The sequence below is a fragment of the Schistocerca gregaria genome, unplaced genomic scaffold, assembly GCF_023897955.1.
Source record: "Schistocerca gregaria isolate iqSchGreg1 unplaced genomic scaffold, iqSchGreg1.2 ptg000159l, whole genome shotgun sequence".
Lineage (NCBI taxonomy): Eukaryota > Metazoa > Arthropoda > Insecta > Orthoptera > Acrididae > Schistocerca > Schistocerca gregaria.
In genome coordinates this window covers 1,861,104-1,881,833 of record NW_026061721.1, presented here as the reverse complement: position 1 = coordinate 1,881,833, position 20,730 = coordinate 1,861,104, and the positions used below count along the sequence as shown (strand labels likewise).

Here is a 20,730-nt window from a genome sequence, read left to right as displayed (position 1 = left end):
TACGTGTTTCACTGGTTTTTAACTTCGAGCATAAGGGGATGAAAATTTTAATGAAATATTTATTGCGTTATATTAAAATATTTTAAATCTGCATCTACGAAAACCGGTATTTCACTTCTCAATTAGATATAAAGAAATATGCGTTATACAAACAAGAATACAAACGGCTTGATTAACAAAAACCTTGGACCCCAGCTGTCAGCATTGCTTTTTGGTCATTCAGCAAAAGACCATGCTTCAACGGCGTTAAGTTTAGAAAAGTTTAGAAAGTGTTGCAGTTTATAAAAGACATAAAAAAACCGATTAAAGAAAAAATGCTTTGCAGACCATGAACGGTCTAAGTAAGTAAAGAAGCGGATGATAAGCTAGCTCTTTATGCAAATAAGTTGGTCAGTTTAAGTTCCGAGACATGTCATGCAGCAGGAACGGAATCCTATAGTTGCTACGATTGGCTAAAGGAAAAGTTTTGCAGAATCACGCGAAATCACTTCTGCAAGTGGCTGAGAATCTCGTAATGAATAAAAATTCTGTACTGAGAATTCCAAGGTGGGAGAGGCGAGATTCCTCCCCCCCCCCCCGTTCGCCCTTCTCAGAATCCTATCCTTCTTTACCTACAGCAAAAAATAAATAAATAAATAAAACTAGAGAAATTTCTACTGTGAAACTATTTGCATACAAGAGAACGGCCATTAAAATTTAACTCTTCAAAGTTTTAAGCCCTGCCCCGTTCGAAAATTCAATTTCTTTGTAGTTGCATTTTTTAAAGGTGTACTTGTCTAGACTCCTGGAACGGAAAGGTTTTTTTTTTTTAATCCGTGCTTTACAAAAGTTTCTACAGTCCATTGTTTGAAGCAGTGTCACGGCTGCCATGAGCCGCGCGGGGTACCCGCCATGTGTCCAACGCCTTGTCACGGTTCGCGCGGCTCCCCCCGTTGGAGGTTCGAGTCCTCCCTCGGGCATGGTTGTGTGTGTGTTGTCCTTAGCATAAGTTACTGTAAGTAGTGTGCAAACATACGGACTGATGGTTCAAATGGCTCTGAGCACTTTGGGACTTAACATCTGAGGTCATCAGGTTCCTAGAACTTAGAACGACTTAAACGTAACTAAATTAAGGACATCACACACATCCATGCTCGAGGCAGGATTTGAACCTGCGACCGTAGCGGTCGCGTGGCTCCCGACTGAAGTGCCTACAACCGCTCGGCCACATCGGCCGGTCTATCATGTATTCTAGAAGAGCTGCACGGTCGTCAGTGGCGCCTGTTCTTTCTAGAACAGTTACTATCTTCATATCTATGGTTAAACGTCACCCAGCCATTGACCTTCGTCTGTGCGAATGCGCACAGGCTACCGGAAATCTTACGGGAATCGTCACCTTAGTGTGAGCCAGTAATGAGTGGATGGACAAATACCTATTAAGTACATTACGTAATCGGATTGTGGGCAGTTCGGGGTGTGAGTCTCACGGGAAGCGTGCGAGGGATAAATTCCTGCAGTCGTGCTGTTCATTTGTGCCCTCGATAGCTCAGATGGATTGAGCGTCTGCCTTGTAAGCAGGAGATCCTGGGTTCGAGTCCCAGTAGCGGCACACTTTTCAGCTGTCCCCATCGAAGTATATCAACAACACCTGTCGGCAGCTGAGGGTTTCAATTAATTATCAGTTGTGTAGGTGATTCGATGAACCCTTTGCCAGGCACTTAAATGTGTTTTGCAGGGTATCCATATAGATGTAGATGATAACTCGTCCCGTGTCGCACGTGCTCAAAAGGATTCATACTGCAGAATGCATGCAAACATACTCACCGAAAATACGGACGAATATCAAGTGCAGGCTGCCGAGTGCTGCATATCCAGCTTAGACAGATCGGCTTTTCCTGCCAAGAAGAACAGGAAGTTGCTGTCTAGGAACAATCAGAGGTAGAGGAAGGGCTGATAAATACTCCTTGAATTGCAGACTAATCGTAAATAACGAAAATACATTTTTGGTAAAAATTGGTCAAAACATAATCGTTTGCCCTCCGTATTGGATTAGCTGTTTTGAATATTGAAAATCTGACTTCAGATTCGTTTTCAGCGACATTAAGAATATATGTGTAACACTCAGTTCATGCAAATCGAAGTAATAATATAACTAAATGTTTTCCCTAAACTTTGAACACTTTTTTTTTTTTCGAGTAACGATTTTCTCAGAACGGCATGCAGCATAAATTAAAAGTGGTTCGATCTCTTAACTTCTACCTCTGACCCCTAAAAGTAAACACTTTTCATAGGAACTTATAGCTATAATATGACATTTGTTAATATTAACTAATTTTTGTGTAGGCATAAGGAGTGAAACAAACCCCTCAAAATCGAACTCAAAGTTCGAATTAGCACTGTATCGTTAAATTTAAGGTTGTTTCATTGCGGTTAGGTATGCGCTCCCATTAATTTTATGTATTATCGACTGATGTTATCCATTTTCAACTTCAGAGAAATAATGTAGTATCAACTGATGTTACCCATTTTTGAATTCAGGTAACATCTGAGGTGCCACACTGCACGCACTCTGCGTACTCCAGTCTCGCAAGCCCTTGATCAAATCATAATTACGGGCGCCATTTTTTATTGAAAATCTAAAATTAAGCTCATAGTATTGTCACTCGTAATTCCCAAACAGATCGTTCGAATGTATTTTCATTGTCTCAAAAAAAATTTCAAATTTACCCTTTTTTGCTCATTTGTATGAGAACCTGGCCGTAACGCCGGAATATAGTCACTAGATTTTTTTTCAGAGACGCTGTACGTTCGCGAGAAGACTTTCGTTCTGCGCGTGTCGAAGGACATTCCTCAGATATTACTGTGTGTGTGCTACTCAGTCGTGCCATTTAAGTGTACATCTTTGCATAGTTTTCCTTTCACGATGTAAACAGTGTTCCGCTCAGTTGCTAAGTGGCCAGTGAGTGGTTCCGAAGGTGTCGGATGTGCGGTGCGTTCGGTCTGCTAGGACAATAGCAGACTGGCGTGGTGCGATGGCAGAAGCAGACACTGAGGGAGCTAGCTGCTGGGACGCCAGCGAACAATTTATGCCAAGTAAGACGAAGAGGACTATTCTAAAATTACGAGCCGTCTAAAAAGTGTTTACCATTGGTAAATCTTGCTGTTGAGTCTGACAAAACTGACAGTTTTTCCTAGAGATACAGGAAATCCCCCCACCCCCACTCAATGAATATTTGGTTGTGATGACAGGCCGATTGGTAGTGTAGCCCGAGATCTAAGTTAGGTTGGAAGGTGGTAATTTGATTGAGAGTTGTTTACGCCAACGATTATGAATGCCGACTAAACGTTGTGCGAGCAGATTGCCCTGTAGCGTAGCCTAGTGTTTCCGTCCGCGCCACATTTAACACACTTTCTCTAACTGTGTACAAAAGTCTCACAACAGCCACGATAACTACGTTTCTGGTGGGGGGAGGGTAGAGTCCACTATGTAACTTTCACGGCAAATTTTAGTAACCGCATAAACTAACCGAAATAGAAGCGTCATTTTAACTATATTTCCTTTTGTGGGAAAATAATGGTTCTCCTCTTTTGGCAGCAACTGTAATATGTAGGCGACTTATTAGTTTTTTTTAAACTCTGAATCATGATCTCAATAGACGCAGTGCTTTTTTTACGTTACTTGATTTGTGGTCTATAGTAAACAATGCAACGAATTGGTAAATTCTTTGAAGTTTGACGTATGTTACATAGACGACGTCTGCAATGTTCGTAAGGCCAAGTTTGCATATATTCGGTGTCTGTTTTTTTGGCCATGTACTGTATAATTAAGGGGAGGAGGATTATGTTCAAGGAGCAGTGCATTAGCAGTCTATGGAGAAATTGAGAATTTGGATCTAACGAACGGCATGCTCGGGCAGTTCGTGATATTCTGTTGACCACTGTGTAATTCGGACACAGTGATCATTGCCTCTCCCTAGTAACCAGGGGACTCGGGTGCTAATCCTGGTCTGGCACAAATTTTCAACAGTGCCCATTGACTAAAGTCTGTGCCCATTGTCAGCTAATATCATTGTTTCGGTGTTAAATAGTATTTTGTTCGCGATACGTGGTTTAGCTTTTTCATGGATAACAGCTTTGAAAAGCGTACAGGTTATATTGATATTCGCTCGTCGTTAGTCCAAGGCAACTATAGCGATTTATAAACACAGTTGTAGTTCGTATTAAGCCCACATACGTAATTGTGTCCTGTGTTTCTTTACCAAGAACTACTCCGTAAGTAATTCCCCTGTAGTGGTATTTCGTTATAGTATTTTGTTTAAATATTTATAGACTGCAGGCTTGGATGAAATATGAAACACATATCCGAAGTTCCTGTTGATATTGCAGATACTGTTTCATCCGTACTAGGGGCCAAAACATTTCATCAAATACAGAAGGACACAATTTGTCTCGAGATTTAGCAATTTTTCGTAATAGAGGCCTTGCGTCGATATGTTTTTCTCTAATTCTTGTTTGGATTTAATCTTAAAAGACACTAACTCTTCCACCACTTATTCGATATGTGTTTTCATCCCTTTCGTAGCCTAGAGTTCCTAAACCGTCGATAATATTAATAATTTCCTTTCTCAATTTTATTTTCTGTAAAATCTCCTGTTTATGGTTATTGCTAACGTGTTTCACGTTCTCACTTTTATTATTTTTATTTTTCTAGTTTTTGGCTGCTAGCCAAATTTTCTTTGAATCTGGTTTTTAATTCTGAAATAGTAACAGTAGAAGTTCAAGAGAAGATTGCGATCTATTTGAGGAGAGTGGCTTGGAGATTTTTTATAGTAGACGTACACAGGTCATGGGGATCCTTACCTATATAAATTTACTTCGAGTGTGATGTAGCCCATTCTCTTGTCATGATCTCGGCTGTATCGTAGCACATTGTCTCGGTTAGGTTGGAGATTTCTGTTGAGAGTTGCCGAAGTCAACGAAAGTGATTACAAAGTAAAGACTGTGCTAACAGAACGATCTCTAGCGTAGTCCAACACGTTCTTTCTGTCCTTTTAAAGCCTCTTTTAATTAAAAATAACTAAAGCTGCAAGATACAATCACAAAAACTGTATTACGTAATAGAGTAATCCCAGACTATTGTTGTGTAAGTTGTGTGCGTACACTATTTTTTTGGTTAGTGAATATACACTTTTTTACTCATTTGCTGGGTTTCAGTTTTCCCCGTTTTCTGGTAAAAAACCTTTTCCTGTGAAGGGCCCATTAGCTTGTCGGTTATATTTGTGACATTCTCGACGGTCAGTAATTTCGTGATAGTCCATCCACCGGCGTCATTGTTAACATCGGATATAGATTTAAGTATTAGGAAGGCTAATATGAAGCTAATGCATGAGTAGGTCTAATAATTAATAAAAATAGGAATGCGGGTAAGCTACTACATACAGCATAGTGAACGCATTGTTGTAGCCAAGATAGCCACGAATCCCACGCCTACCAAAGTCGTAAAAGTAGTCCTCAGATGATGAAGAAATTGATGGAATGTGTGATGAGATAAAAGAAATCATTCAGATAGTGATGGGAGATGAAAATTTAATATTAATGGGTGACTGGAATTCGACAGTAGGAAATGGAAGAAAAGGAAACGTAGTAGGTGAATATGGAATGGGGGTAAAAAATTAAAGAGGAAGCCGCCTGGTAGGCTTTTGCCCAGAGCATAACTTAATCATAACTAACACTTGGTTCAAAAATCATGAAAGAAGGTTGTATACGTGGAAGAGACCTGGAGATAATGCAATATTTCATATAGATTATATAATGGTAAGACAGAGATTTAGGAACCATATTTTAAATTGTATGACATTTCCAGGGGCAAATGTGAACTCTGATCACAATATATTGATTATGAACTGTAGATTAAAACTGAAGAAACTGGAAAAAGGTGGGAATTTAAGGAGATGGGACCTGAAAGAACTGACAGAATCAGAAGTTGTACAGTGTTTCAGGAAGAGCATTAGGGAACGATCTACAGGAATGGGGGAACGTAATACAGTGTGATGAGGGATCTGAGTGGTGTACTGTCAAGGGGGAGGGGGTTCCTCAGGGATCAGTGTTGGGGCCGCTGTAGTTCCTTATTTATATAAATGATATGCCCTCAAGTATTACGGGTAACTCTAAAATATTTTTGTTTGCTGATGACACTAGCTTGGTAGTAAAGGATGTTGTGTGCAACATTGACTCCGTTTCAAGTAGTGCAGTACATGACCTCAGTCCATGGCTTGTAGAAAATAAACTAACGTTAAATCACAGTAAGATTCAGTTTTTACAGTTTCTAACACACAATTCAACAAAACCTGACGTTTTAATATCACAGCATAGGCATATGATTAGTGAAACTGAACGGTTCAAATTCCTAGGTGTTCAAATAAATAGTAAGATGTTGTGGAAAGCCCACGTTCAGGATCTTGTTCAAAGACTTAATACTGCCATTTTCACTATTCGAACGGTACCGAAAGTGAGTGATACTTCGCCAAGTAAATTAGTCTACTTTGCTTATTTCCATTCACTTATGTCGTATGGTATTATGTTTTTGGGTAACTCTTCCCATTCTAGAAGGATATTTTTGGCTCAGAAACGAGAGGTTCGGGCAAAAAGTGGTGTGAGTTCACGAACCTCTTGTCGACCTCTGTTCAGGGAGTCTGGGTATTTTGACATTGGCCTCTCAATATGTATATTCCTTATTGTCGTTTCTTGTTACCAATATTAGTTTATTTCCAACAATAAGCAGCTTTCACTCGGTTAACACTCGGGAGAAATCAAACCTCCATTTGGATCGGACTTCCTTAACTCTTGTGCAAAAATGTGTGCAGTATACTGCTGCATCCATTTTCAATAAGCTGCCACTCGAATTCAAAAATCTTAGCAGTAATCCACGCGCTTTCAAATCGAAACTGGAGTGTTTCCTCATGGGTCACTCCTTCTATTCTGTCGAGGAGTTAATTGAAAAATTAAGCTGATTCTCATTGTACTGCTGATAGCGTTTGCTTAAACTTATGGACTGATTTTCTCTCAGGTTCATGAACATGTATTTTTATCTGTCATTACTTTTATGTTGTAAGTTCATGTGTCGCCCTAACCGCCGTCTGCTGTGCAGCGAGCTACCTTAATTTAAGTATTAACTGTATTTTTCTTACTTGTCACTTCTTCTTCCGTGTGTTTTTGCTTTTGCTGCCTCGGAGTGTAGCGGCAGTGGGGAGTCTAGTGCGTCGCATGGTGCACCCCAGGTGTTAGATGCTTCACCCACTGTACCTGCTGTCGAGACATCTTCGCGGGTACCGGGCGCGGCTGGCCACCCTCTCCCCAAGGGGAGTGGCGGGTTCAGCGGCGTTCGCGGCGCACGAGGCGGAGGGTCAATGTGGAGGCTGGCCGTGTGGCATCGCCCGCTCTGCCTGTGAATGGACATGTGGCTGCTCCTTCAGCAAGGTCCGAGCAGGCACACGGGGGGAGGGGTTTATTAGTTATTGGGAGCTCCAAAGTTAGGCTGGTGATGGAGCCTCTTAGGGAAATAGCGGAAAGGTCGGGGAAGAAGGCCAGTGTTCACTCTGTGTGCTTGCCGGGGAGTCTCATCCGAGATGTGGAGGGGGCCCTACCGGCGGCGATAGAGAGCACTGGGTGCACCCGACTGCAAATTGTTGCTGATGTCGGCACCAATGACTCCTGCCGTCTGGGTTCAGAGGTCATCCTCAGTTCGTACAGGCGGTTGGCGGAGTTGGTGAAGGCGGAAAGCCTCGCTCGCGGGGTGGAATCAGAGCTAACTATTTGTAGTATCGTTCCCAGAACCGATCGCGGTCCTCTGGTTTGGATCCGAGTGGAAGGCTTAAACCAGAGGCTCAGACGATTCTTCGGAGAGCTGGGGTGCAAATTTCTCGACCTCCGCAATGGGGTGGAGAAATGTATGGTCCCCCTGAATAGGTCAGCCGTGCACTACACGCCGGAAGCGGCTACGAGGGTAGCGGAGTACGTGTGGAATGCACATGGGCTTTTTATTAGGTTAGAGAATTCCCTCCCTAGGCCCGACAAGACGCCTCCTGAGACGCGGCAAGGCAGGAGTAGGCAAAATGCGACAGGGAATAACAATATTAATGTGCTAATAGTAAACTGCAGGAGCGTCTATAGAAAGGTCCCAGAACTGCTCTCATTAATAAACGGTCACAACGCCCATATAGTACTAGGGACAGAAAGTTGGCTGAAACCACATGTAAACAGTAATGCAATCCTAAACTCCGATTAGAATGTATATCGCAGAGAAAGGCTGGACAGTAAAGGGGGAGGCGTGTTTATAGCGATAAGAAGTGCAATAGTATCGAAGGAAATTGACGGAGATTCTAATTGTGAAATGATTTGGGTGAAGGTCACGGTTAAAGCAGGCTCAGACATGGTAATTGGATGTCTCTATAGGCCCCCAGGCTCAGCAGCTGTTGTGGCTCAGCACCAGAAGAATAATTTGGAAAATATTTCGAGTAGATTTCCCCACCATGTTATAGTTCTGGGTGGAGATTTTAATTTGCTGGATATAGACTGGGAGACTCAAACGTTCATAACGGGTGGCAGGGACAAAGAATCTAGTGAAATATTTTTAAGTGCTTTATCTGAAAACTACCTTGAGCAGTTAAACAGAGAACCGACTCGTGGCGATAATATATTAGACGTTCTGGTGACAAACAGACCCGAACTATTTGAATCAGTTAATGCAGAACAGGGAATCAGCGATCATAAAGCGGTTACTGCAACGACGATTTCAGCCGTAAATAGAAATATTAAAAAAGGTAATAAGATTTTTCTGTTTAGCAAAAGTGACAAAAAGCAGATTACAGAGTACCTGACGGCTCAACACAAAAGTTTTGTCTCAAGTACAGATAGTGTTGAGGATCAGTGGACAAAGTTCAAAACCATCGTACAATATGCGTTAGATGAGTATGTGCCAAGCAAGATCGTAAGAAATGGAAAAGAGCCACCGTGGTACAACAACCGAGTTAGAAAACTGCTGCGGAAGCAAAGGGAACTTCACAGCAAACATAAACATAGCCAAAGCCTTGCAGACAAACAAAAATTACGCGAAGCGAAATGTAGTGTGAGGAGGGCTATGCGAGAGGCTTTCAGTGAATTCGAAAGTAAAGTTCTATGTACTGAATTGGCAGAAAATCGTAAGAAATTTTGGTCCTATGTCAAAGCGGTAGGTGGATCAAAACAAAATGTCCAGACACTCTGTGGCCAAAATGGTACTGAAACAGAGGATGACAGACTAAAGGCCAAATACTAAATGTCTTCTTCCAAAGCTGTTTCACAGAGGAAGACTGCACTGTGCTTCCTTCTCTTGAAGTCGCATAGTTGACAAAATGGTAGATATCGAAATAGACGACAGAGGAATAGAGAAACAATTAAAACCGCTCAAAAGAGGAAAGGCCGCTGGTCCTGATGGGATACCAGTTCGGTTTTACACAGTGTACGCGAAGGAACTTGCCCCCCTTCTTGCAGCGGTGTACCGTAGGTCTCTAGAATAGCGAAGCGTTCCAAAGGATTGGAAAAGGGCACAGGTCATCCCCGTTTTCAATAAGGGACGTCGAACAGATGTGCAGAACTATAGACCTATATCTCTAACGTCGATTAGTTGTAGAATTTTGGAACACGTATTATGTTCGAGTATAATGACTTTTCTGGAGACTAGAAATCTACTCTGTAGGAATCAGCATGGGTTTCGAAAAAGACGGCCGTGTGAAACCCAGCTCGCGCTATTCGTCCACGAGACTCAGAGGGTCTTAGACACGGGTTCACAGGTAGATGCCGTGTTTCTTGACTTCCGCAAGGCGTTTGACACAGTACCCCACAGTCGTTTAATTAACAAAGTAGGAGCATACGGACTATCAGATCAGTTGTGTGCTTGGATCGAGGAGTTCCTAGATAACAGAACGCAGCATGTCATTCTCAATGGAGAGAAGTCTTCCGAAGTAAGAGTGATTTCAGGTGTGCCGCACGGGAGTGTCATAGGGCCGTTGCTATTCACAATATTCGTAAATGACCTGGTGAGTGACATCGGAAAGTCTCCGAGGCTTTTTGCAGATGATGCTGTGGTGTATCGAGAGGTTGCAATAATGGAAAATTGTACTGATATGCAGGAGGATCTGCAGCGAATTTACGCATGGTGCACGGAATGGCAATTGAATCTCAATGTAGACAAGTGTAATGTGATGCAAATACATAGAACGATAGGTCCCTTATCATTTAGCTACAAAATAGCAGGTCAGCAACTGGAAGCAGTTAATTCCATAAATTATCTGGGAGTACGCATTAGGAGTGATTTAAAATGTCGACTGTCAATGGTAAGAAAAGTGTTTCTAAAGAAGAAAAATTTGTTAACATCGAGTATAGCTTTAGGTATCAGGAAGTCTTTTCTCCGAGTATTTGTATGGAGTGTAGCCACGTATGGAAGTGAATAATGGACAATAAATAGTTTGAACAAGAAGAGAATAGAAGCTTTCGAAATGTGGTGCTACAGAAGAATGCTGAAGATTAGATGGGTAGATCACATAACTAATGTGGAGGTATTGAATAGGATACTGGAGAAGAGAACTTTGTGGCACAACTTGACTAGAAGATGGGGTCGGATGGTAGGACACGTTCTGAGACATTAAGGAATCACCAATTTAATATTGGAGGGCAACGTGAAGGGTAAAAATCGAGGAGGGAGACCAGGAGATGAATACACTAAGCAGATTCACAAGGATGTAGGTTGCAGTTGGTACTGGGAGATGAAGCTTCCACACGATACAGTAGCATGGAGAGCTACATCAAACCAGTTTGTGGACTGAAGACAACAACAACAACAACAACAAGGTATTTGTCTCATGTGTAACCTTCAACAGAAGTGGGGCAGACAAGAGGGTTAGATTATATGTACTTTCCATTGAAATTAATCCATAATGGGGAGATACTCAATGGGAAAATAATATGCTAATTTATTATCCACAGACCGCAAATGGACTGATCATGAACGAGGAATGAAAATTTGGTCGCACTTCTGATAGTACACGTATTATTTGACCCCCCCCCCCCCTCTCTCTCTCTCTCTCTCTCTCTCTCTCTCTCTCTCTCTCTCTCTCTCTCTCTCTCACACACACACACACACACTCAATCGCGCGCGCGCGCTTGTTCTACTAAGTAATTCAATTCATTAATGGTGTCGGAAGAGATGGTTAGCAAGAAATCCTTTAGGCTCCTCGTAAACTGAAATCTGTCAGTAGTAAAGCTTTTTATGGCTGCCGGCAAGTTATTGAAAACATCGTTCTCCTTAATGATGGAGACTTTCTTGCACCAAAGTAATTAACTTACCAATTTTTGTGGAGATTATTCACTTCTAGTTATGACTTCATGAAATGAGCTGTTGATTTGAAAATATTCATTTGTTTTTAAACACAATTTTCACGGGGAGAACGTATCTTCCATCTCCACCAGTTAACTGATCTATTTATATGACCCTTATCCTAAGTTGTGTTATATTAACGGTAAAACACAAAACATTTCTTACATGCATTTCCACTATTTTCCAACAAGCTGACAATTTTTCATGAATAATATATTAATAGTGAAATTTTTAGAAAAATTTTGAAAGACAGGTTTTGCGGGCAAATTTCAAAAATTAAAAGACCATAGTGTTCATTATAATACAATTTCTCCATGGTTTTTAATTCCTACTCCGAAGTTTTCTTTTGTTTCCTTTACTGCTTGCTCAGCAAACAGATTGAATAACATCGGGGATAGGCTACAACCCTGTCTCACTCTCTTCCCAACCACTGCTTCCCTTTCATATCCCTCGACTCTTCATGCCCTCGAGTAAGAAAACTGGTCGTTAGAATTCCATGGTTCTGGGATAAATGGTTTGAGAGGAAAGGTACATTTAGTTAGAAAAGTTACGGAAAATTTAAAGTTGTATTGCACTTACAGTCGTACATGCACTCATTTAAATTCATAGTTTCTTTCACTTTCCAATAGTACGCATGCTGTACATAAACATAACATTTGTTTCATGATATTTACTTTTTTATTTCTTGCAAGTCTTCTAGAACTTCTTTCGAAAACTTTGTGGGTAGATCTTGGCATTTGTTTTGTTCAGAAACGTTATTACTCTAGCAAACAACTGACTACGAGACAAGAAAAAATGTATTCAATAGGTGAAAGCTCAAAGCTACGGGTAAAATGTCCCTAGGCTTATCATCTCAAAGAAGAGATGGCACAGAGAAACAAGTGGGCATGTCTTACATAGCAAGCTGCCATTTAAACCAACATTTAGAACCTTCAAATACGGATTTGGACTAAAATACTTTCATATTCACACTAAGTGTAAATAAAACTGGTACAATCACCAATAAACAAAATTATTTTCATTGTTTTCGGGGTTCCTTTTGCCTTTCGGAATAAATATATTGCGAATCAGTAGTTAACATGCCTGGTTCCCCAAACAGGAGACGACTAGAAACTTCCGAAATGTGGTGGTGTAGAAGAATGCTAAAAAAGTTTTGATCGAATAGCTGATGGGGAGATACGAAATCAGATTAGGGAGCAGAGAAATTAATGGCACAAATTGACAAAAAGAAGCGATCGTGGGTAAATGTCATATTTCGATTCCACCCATCCGTTGTGACCCACGACGTTCTGCATGACGTTGATAGTTGCATTTCGAAGGATACCAGTGGCCTTATTAAATGTTAACTGCGATTGCCTTCGTTTCTAGAGCAATTTATAATGTTCGTTAAATATGATTTTTTTTCGGAATATATCGTGATGAACTCTGGGAGGAACCACAGAACACAGCTTAAATTGTCGTTGAAGAAACGAGTAGTGATTGTATTTTTATCTTTCTTATCCGACACGTTGGGGAATCCAAGGTATAATGGGGTACACAGTTGAAAACTTTGATTAAATGTACAAAATTGATAAATAAGAGAGTTACAAATTTTTATATGAACACATTATGATGTATTAATCACAAAAATACAAGAACATTGCCATAAAATAAAACAACAATATTTTCTCACTCAAAAACAGAAATTTACAACATTTGCACGCGTCACAATGGGGTGGTAAATACAAGTGATTACAAAAACGTATAAAATTATCCGAAATGCAGAAAATATTGGCTTGCTCGTTATTTTTTTTAGTTTAAAGTGAGTATTAATGTCAAACTACAGTTTTCATGAATCGTATCCTTTTCTTGAGGCTGTTTACAAAATTCACACACGGGGAGACACTCATCATCTTCGCTATCTATTCCTGCACAAGAATCGTGTGTCAGTTTTTTGCAGGTGGAACAAGCGACCCAACTTCCAACTGATTTTGAATATAACCCACCACAATATACACATTGACAGTCAGAACTTTCCTCATAATCACTCTCGTTAGTATTGTATTCTCTCTCCTTTTTTCCATTTACCTTCAGAATCTTTCTCTCTTTATTGAGTTCTTAATTTTATTCTCTTTCGCAGAAAGTTTTCTGTTTGCTCTTTTTCTTCTTTGTCAATGTTCTTTTTTCTATTTCTCCCATTAATGACTTTTAACTCTTTTTTTGTACGGCGAATCAGTTAAAACAACGTTGTTCCCCCTTTTCAGTCTCGCTCTTTTCTTGCTTTCGTTAACTTTTGACAAGAAAATCAGAATCTCAGGTGAAATATGAAATGAGGAGGTTGTGTTGTCAGTTGTCATCCAAGAGCACCCAAGATTAGAACAATTAGCCCCAATAACTTTGTTATTCTTAGGCGGCAGTTCATTGTAACAATTCGCTGAAACCTCGTCCCCTTGATTATCCAGCCCGTTTGAGTCGTCTTTTTCAGCTGGTGTGCTAGGTGAAGGCAATTCCAATTGTTCAGATATAATAACCTCTTTATCTGACGGCCTATCACGTCCGCTGTCAGTTGTGTGTGCCGGGAGGAAGTGTGCGTCGTGAATATGGATGGGTCCGTGGGCCATATTGCAGTAGCTTCGAAACCTTTAATAGCGGTTTTCATTGTTGCGCTTTAGACGAAAGCTGAACCAAAAAGCGTTGAAATTTCAAAGATAGTTACGACTTTCGCTGCATGGTTCCGTAGCCATTTTCGAAGCTGATCACTATAACGAGGATTTATAAAACAAACATCAAGCGGCTGAAGTCTGTGAGAGCAATGTGGTGGTAAAGAAACGCCACTCTCCCTCGCGTAGTCCATAACGTCAATGTTCGTGGTATGTGCTGAGTGGCCATCTGATATAAGGAGAACTGGGACCTGCTTTGATGCCTTAGAAAATACCACTAATTGTGGAAACCATACAAAGAAGGACTCTGTGGCCATACATGCTGTGCTGTGGACCTCAGCGCAACCTCCTGCTGCCTGTCCTAACTCAAATTCTTTCTGCTTCTTCTTTCGTGGAAAAATAATCGTAGGAGGAATGTCAGCTCCGCTTGCTGGCGTACTAATGAGGCTGGTTGCAGTTTCGCCCCTTTCTGCAGATGTTAACGATCGCACTGGACGGTTCCCTTTGCAAGCTGCCATGTTCGATTAGTTTTTAGCATTAACCGAGACGCCTGTTCCATCACAATTATTTATTTGAGAAGTCATTAGTTTGTGATTGTCAGTTACATCTGTAAGCAACGAAAAAAACCTATCGACAGCTACTTTATTAAAATCCATGATTCTTGTACCAGATGTTGCTTCGGGCTTGCGAACAAACCCGCATTTGCTTCTTCATTGTTTCATGATGTAATAAAGATTTCGATTTGTTTTGCTCGAAATTTTCGAAAAGGTATCTGTGAAACGTGCAAAAATTGAAATGGCAAAACTGTGCACCTACCGAAATACGAGTGCGTATACTCATTTGAAAAAATGTTCCTTAACTGCTTCTGATACGCTAGAGGTTACCTCACAGTAAACAGCAATTGTAGTTGACCATTTGCCTGCACCGTATAAAGTACGGCCAATAAAATAGTTTTGTAGGGAGGACACATCATCTCATCCTAAATGGAGAGTTCATCTATACGTGTAAAAGTAACCACTTGTGCCAGAGGGAAGCGTGTTGGGAGCCTTACTGTTCATGTTGTATATTAACATTACAGATAATATCAGAAAGCTCACATATTTCGAAAATGATGCCGATATCGACATTGAGGTAACAAAGGTCGTGTGAAGCGATATGCACATACAGGGGATAGTAAAAATGTGACCACCTATACTTGCATCTACATGGATACTCTGCAAATCACATTTAAGTGCCTGGCAGGTTGTTCATCGAACCACCTTCACAAGTCTCTATTATTCCAATCTCGCATAGCACCCGGAAAGAATGATCACCTGTGTCTTTCCATACGAGCTCTGACTTCCCTTATTTTATCGTTGTGGTCGTTTCTCCCTACGTAGGTCGGTGTCAACAAAATATTTTCGCATTCGGAGGAAAAAGTTGGTGATTGGAATTTCGTGAGAAGATTCCGTCGCAAAGAAAAACGCTTTTCTTTTAATGATGTCCAGCCAAAATCCTGTATCATTTGTGTGACACACTCTCTCATATTTCGCGATAATAGGAGGACGTGCTGCCTTTCTTTGGACTTTTTCGATCTACTCCGTAAGTCCTATCTTGTAAGGATCCCACATCTTCCAGCAGTATTCTAAAAGAGGACGGAGAAGCGTAGTGTAGGCAGTCTCCTTTGTAGGTCTGTTACGTTTTATAAGTGTCGTGCCAATAAAACGCAGTCTTCGGTTAGCCTTAACCGCAACATTTTCTATGTGTTCTTTCCAATTTAAGTTGTTCGTTATTGTATAATAATAATGGCGTGTGACGAGGGCCTCCCATCGGGTAGATCGTTCGCCTGGTGCAAGTCTTTCGATTTGACGCCACTTCGGCGACTTGCGCGTCGATGGGGATGAAATGATGATTAGTACAACACAACACCCAGTCCCTGAGCGGAGAAAATCTCCGACCCAGCCGGGAATCTAACCCGGTCTTTTAGGATTGACAGTCTGTCGTGCTGACCACTCAGCTACCGCGGGCGGACGTTAGTTATTGTAACACCTAGTTAGTTAGTTGACTTTACGGCTTTTAGATTAGACTGCAACTTCTCTGATAGTGATTCGTCCATTCTGCTTCACCAGCAATATTGCGGGATCAGTAACGACCTGATTTGCGGATATTGCGGGCGTACCTTAACTGGCTTCTGTCTTCATTGATTAGCGGCTACCTTTGAAATGGTTGTACCATTCCTTTAGCCCTGCAGTACCCATTACTTTGTCCACAAACACACGATGGTTTCAACTTGAGAATCGCCAAGCTTGGAGCCAAATGTGATGTAAAGACGTCATTTTGCTCAGAATACTAAATCCAACGTGTACGACTTGCAAGTGTTCCGAAGTAGTGGAGAAAATCAGGTATGTGTGCTAAATATGCCTGAAAACATGAGCCCATGCGCGCCCTGATACCATTGTTGATTTCAACAATTAAAAAAGGTCGGATATTTTTTGAACAGCTCATGTATATAAGCCATCGCCAGTGATGTCGAAAGAGCAAGATACCCCTAACTACGCCAGTTGTATAGGTAGTTCGAATGGAGCGGTCTATTGTCTGACGTATCTCCATAACTGCTCCGAACCGAATACCCCAAAGTTCGACAAATGGTTCAAATGGCTCTGAGCACTATGGGTCTTAACATCTATGGTCATCAGTCCCCTAGAACTTAGAACTACTTAAACCTAACTAACCTAAGGACATCACAAAACACCCAGCCATCACGAGGCAGACAAAATCCCTGACCCCGCCGTGAATCGAACCCGGGAACCCAGACGCGGAAAGCGAGAACGCTACCTTCACGTCAGGAATCAAGCTGAGCTCAGAAGGGCGCAATTCCGGGGCTGTCTCAGGCCGATACTGATCTTCGGCCTGACGTGGCTGCTTGTCCTGTTCCAGGGGTTGCCCCTCAGTCTGCAAGATCCGAGCAGTCGCAGAGGGTGGTCTTACTGGTAGTTGGGAGCTCCAACGTCAGGCGCGTAATGGGGCCCCTTAGGGATATGGCAGCAAGAGAGGGGAAGAAAACCAATGTGCAATCCGTGTGCATACCGGGGTGAGTCATTCCAGATGTGGAAAGGGTCCTTCCGGATGCCATGAAGGGTACAGGTTGCACCCATTTGCAGGTGGTCGCTCATGTCGGCACCAATGATGTGTGTCGCTATGGATCGGAGGAAACCCTTCCTGGCTATCTGATTTGGTGAAGACTGCCAGTCTCGCTAGCCGGATGAAAGCAGAGCTCACCGCTCACCATCTGCAGCATCGTCGACAGGACTGACTGCGGGCCTTTGGTAAAGAGCTGAGTAAAGGGTCTGAATCAGAGGCTGAGATTGTTCTGTGACCGTGTGGGCTGCAGATTCCTCGACTTAAGCCATAGGGTGGTGGGGTTTCGGGTTCCGCTGGATAGGTCAGGAGTCAACTACACGCAACAAGCGGCTACACGGGTAGCAGGGGTTGTGTGGCGTGAGCTGGGCGGTTTTTTAGGATAGATGGCATTGGGCAAGTACAAAAAGGGCGGCAGCCTCAACGAGTTCGGGGCAAAGCAGGACATGAGGGGACCAAGCAGCAATCGGTATTGTAATGGTAAACTGTCGAAGCTGCGTTGGTAAAGTACCGGAACTTCAAGCGCTGATAGAAAGTACCGAAGCTGAAATCGTTATAGGTACAGAATGCTGGCTGAAACCAGAGAGAAATTCTGCCGAAATTTTTACAAAGGTACAGACAGATATAAAGGATAGATTGCATGCAACCGGTGGTGGAGAGTTAGTCGCTGTTAGTAGAAGTTTATCCTGTAGTGAAGTAGAAGTGGATAGTTCCTGTGAATTATTATGGGTGGAGGTTACACGCAACAGCCGAGCTAGGTTAATAATTGGCTCCTTTTACCGACCTCCCGACCCAGCAGCATTAGCGGCAGAACAACTGAGAGAAAATTTGGAATACATTTCTCATCAATTTTCTCAGCATGTTATAGTCTTAGGTAGAGATTTCAATTTACCAGATATAGACTGGGACACTCAGATGTTTAGGATGGGTCGTAGGGACAGAGCGTCGAGTGACATTATACTGAGTGCGCTATCCGAAAATTACCTCATGCAATTAAACAGAGAACCGACTCGTGGAGATGACATCTAGGACCTACTGATAACAAACAGACCCAAACTTTTCGACTCTGTATGTGCAGAACAGGGATTAGTGATCATAAGGCTGTTGCAACATCCCTGAATATGGAAGTTAATAGGAATATAAAAAGAGGGAGGAAGGCTTACGTGTTTAGCAAGGGTAATAGAAGGCAGATTTCAGTCTACCTAACAGATCAAAACGAAAATTTCTGTTCTGACACTGACAATGTTGAGTATTTTTGGAAAAAGTTCAAGGCAATCGTAAAATGCGTTTTAGACAGGTACGTGTAGAGTAAAACTGTGAGGGACGGGATAAACCCACCGTGGTTCAACAACAAAGTTAGGAAACTACTGCGAAAGCAAAGACAGCTTCACTCCAAGTATAAACGCAGCCAAAACCTCTCAGACAAGCAGAAGCTAAACGATGTCAAAGTTAGCGTAAGGAGGGCTATGCGTGAAGCGTTCACTGAATTCGAAAGTAAAATTCTATGTACCGACTTGACAGAATATCCTAGAAAGTTCTGGTCTCAATTTAAATCAGTAAGTGGTTGGAAACAGCATGTCCAGACACTCCGGGGTGATGATGGCATTGAAACAGAGGATGACAGGCGTAAAGCTGAAATACTAAACACCTTTTTCCAAAGATGTTTCATAGAGGAAGACCGCACTGCAGTTCCTTCTCTAAATCCTAGCACAAACGAGAAAATGGCTGACATCGAAATAAGTGTCCAAGGAGTAGAAAAGCAACTGGAATCACTCAACAGAGGAAAGTCCACTGGACCTGACGGGGTACCAATTCGATTCTACACAGTACGCGAAAGAACTTGCCCTCCCTTTTAACAGCCGTGTACCGCAAGTCTCTAGGGGAACGGAAGGCTCCAAATGATTGGAAAAGAGCACAGGTAGTCCGAGTCTTCAAGAAGGGTCGTAGAGCAGATGCGCAAAACTATAGACCTATATCTCTGACGTCGATCTGTTGTAGAATTTTAGAACATGTTTTTTGCTCGAGTATCATGTCGTTTTTGGAAACCCAGAATCTACTCTGTAGGAATCAACATGGATTCCGGAAACATCCATCGTGTGAGACCCAACTCACTTTATTTGTTCATGAGACCGAGAAAATATTAGATACAGGCTCCCAGGTAGATGCTATTTTTCTCGACTTCCGGAAGGCGTTCGATACACTTCCGCACTGTCGCCTGATAAATAAGGTAAGAGCCCACGGAATATCAGACCAGCTCTGTGGCTGGATTGAAGAGTTTTAACAAACAGAACACAGCATGTTGTTATCACTGGAGAGACGTCTACAGACGTTAAAATAATATCTGGCGTGCCACAGGGGAGTGTTATGGGACCATTACTTTTCACAATATATATATAAATGAGGTAGTAGATAGTGTCGGAATTCCATGCGGTTTTTCGCGGATGATTCTGTAGCATACACAGCAGTTGCAGCATTAGAAAATTGTAGCGAAATGCCGGAAGATCTGCAGCGAATAGGCCCTTGGTGCAGGGAGTGGAAACTGACCCTTAACATATACAAATGTAATGTATTGCGAATACATAGAAAGAAGGATCCTTTATTGTATGATTATATGATAGCGGATCAAACACTGGTAGCAGTTACTTCTGTAAAATATCTCGGAGTATGCGTGCGGATCGATTTGAAATGGAATGATCATATAAAATTAACTGTTGGTAAGGCGCGTACCAGGTTGAGATCCATTGGGAGAGTCCTTAGAAACTGTAGTTCATCAACAAAGGAGGTGGCTTACAAAACACTCGTTCGACCTATACTTGAGTATTGCTCATCAGTGTGGGATCCGTACCAGATCGGGTTTGCGGAGGAGATAGAGAAGATTCAAAGAAGAGCGGCTCGTTTCGTCACAGGGTTATTTGGTAACCGTGATAGCGTTACGGAGATGTTTGACAAACTCAAGTGCCAGACTCTGCAAGAGAGCCGCTCTTCATCGCGGTGTAGCTTGCTCGCCAGATTTCGAGAGGGTGCGTTTCTGGATGAGGTATCGAATATATTGCTTCCCCTTACTTATACCTCCCGAGGAGATCACGAATGTAAAATTGGAGAGAGGCTTTCAGATAGTCTTTCCTCCCGCGAACCATACGCGACTGGAACAGGAAAGGGAGGTAATGACAGTGGCACGTAAAGTGCCCTCCGCCACACACCGTTGGGTGGCTTGCGGAGTATAAATATAGATGTAGATGAGTGTGGTGCGTGATGCGGCGCTCCCCATCCCTATATACCGATCAAATCAGTCACGACTTGAACCGAGCGTGCCCGAACATTGTCCTACAAAATGATGGCCGCCTCCTGCAGAAACCGACGCTGCTTCTTTCTCTCAGTTGCTTTTCAACTTTGTAACACAGTCTGTTTCGTTTTAGAGTCCAAACCGCTTAACAGATATTGTTCAAATTTGTCATGGAGACAGTTTGAACCCTTAGAAAGAACATAGCCCACTTTAAAAAGCAAGAATTTTTTTTTGCATCAGTGAACGTAAACTACATTAAAACTTACTTATTTTGGTTGTATAACTTAAGAATTCTATAATGT

The 20,730-nt window shown here is 42.1% G+C and overlaps 1 non-coding gene across 1 annotated transcript; it reads left to right on the top strand.

The window, feature by feature from the left end:
• Positions 1-1,513: 1,513 nt before the first annotated feature.
• On the top strand, positions 1,514-1,588 carry Trnat-ugu (transfer RNA threonine (anticodon UGU)). The gene has a single exon. It is a non-coding gene; the product is annotated as a tRNA-Thr (tRNA).
• The last annotated feature ends 19,142 nt before the right edge of the window (positions 1,589-20,730 follow it).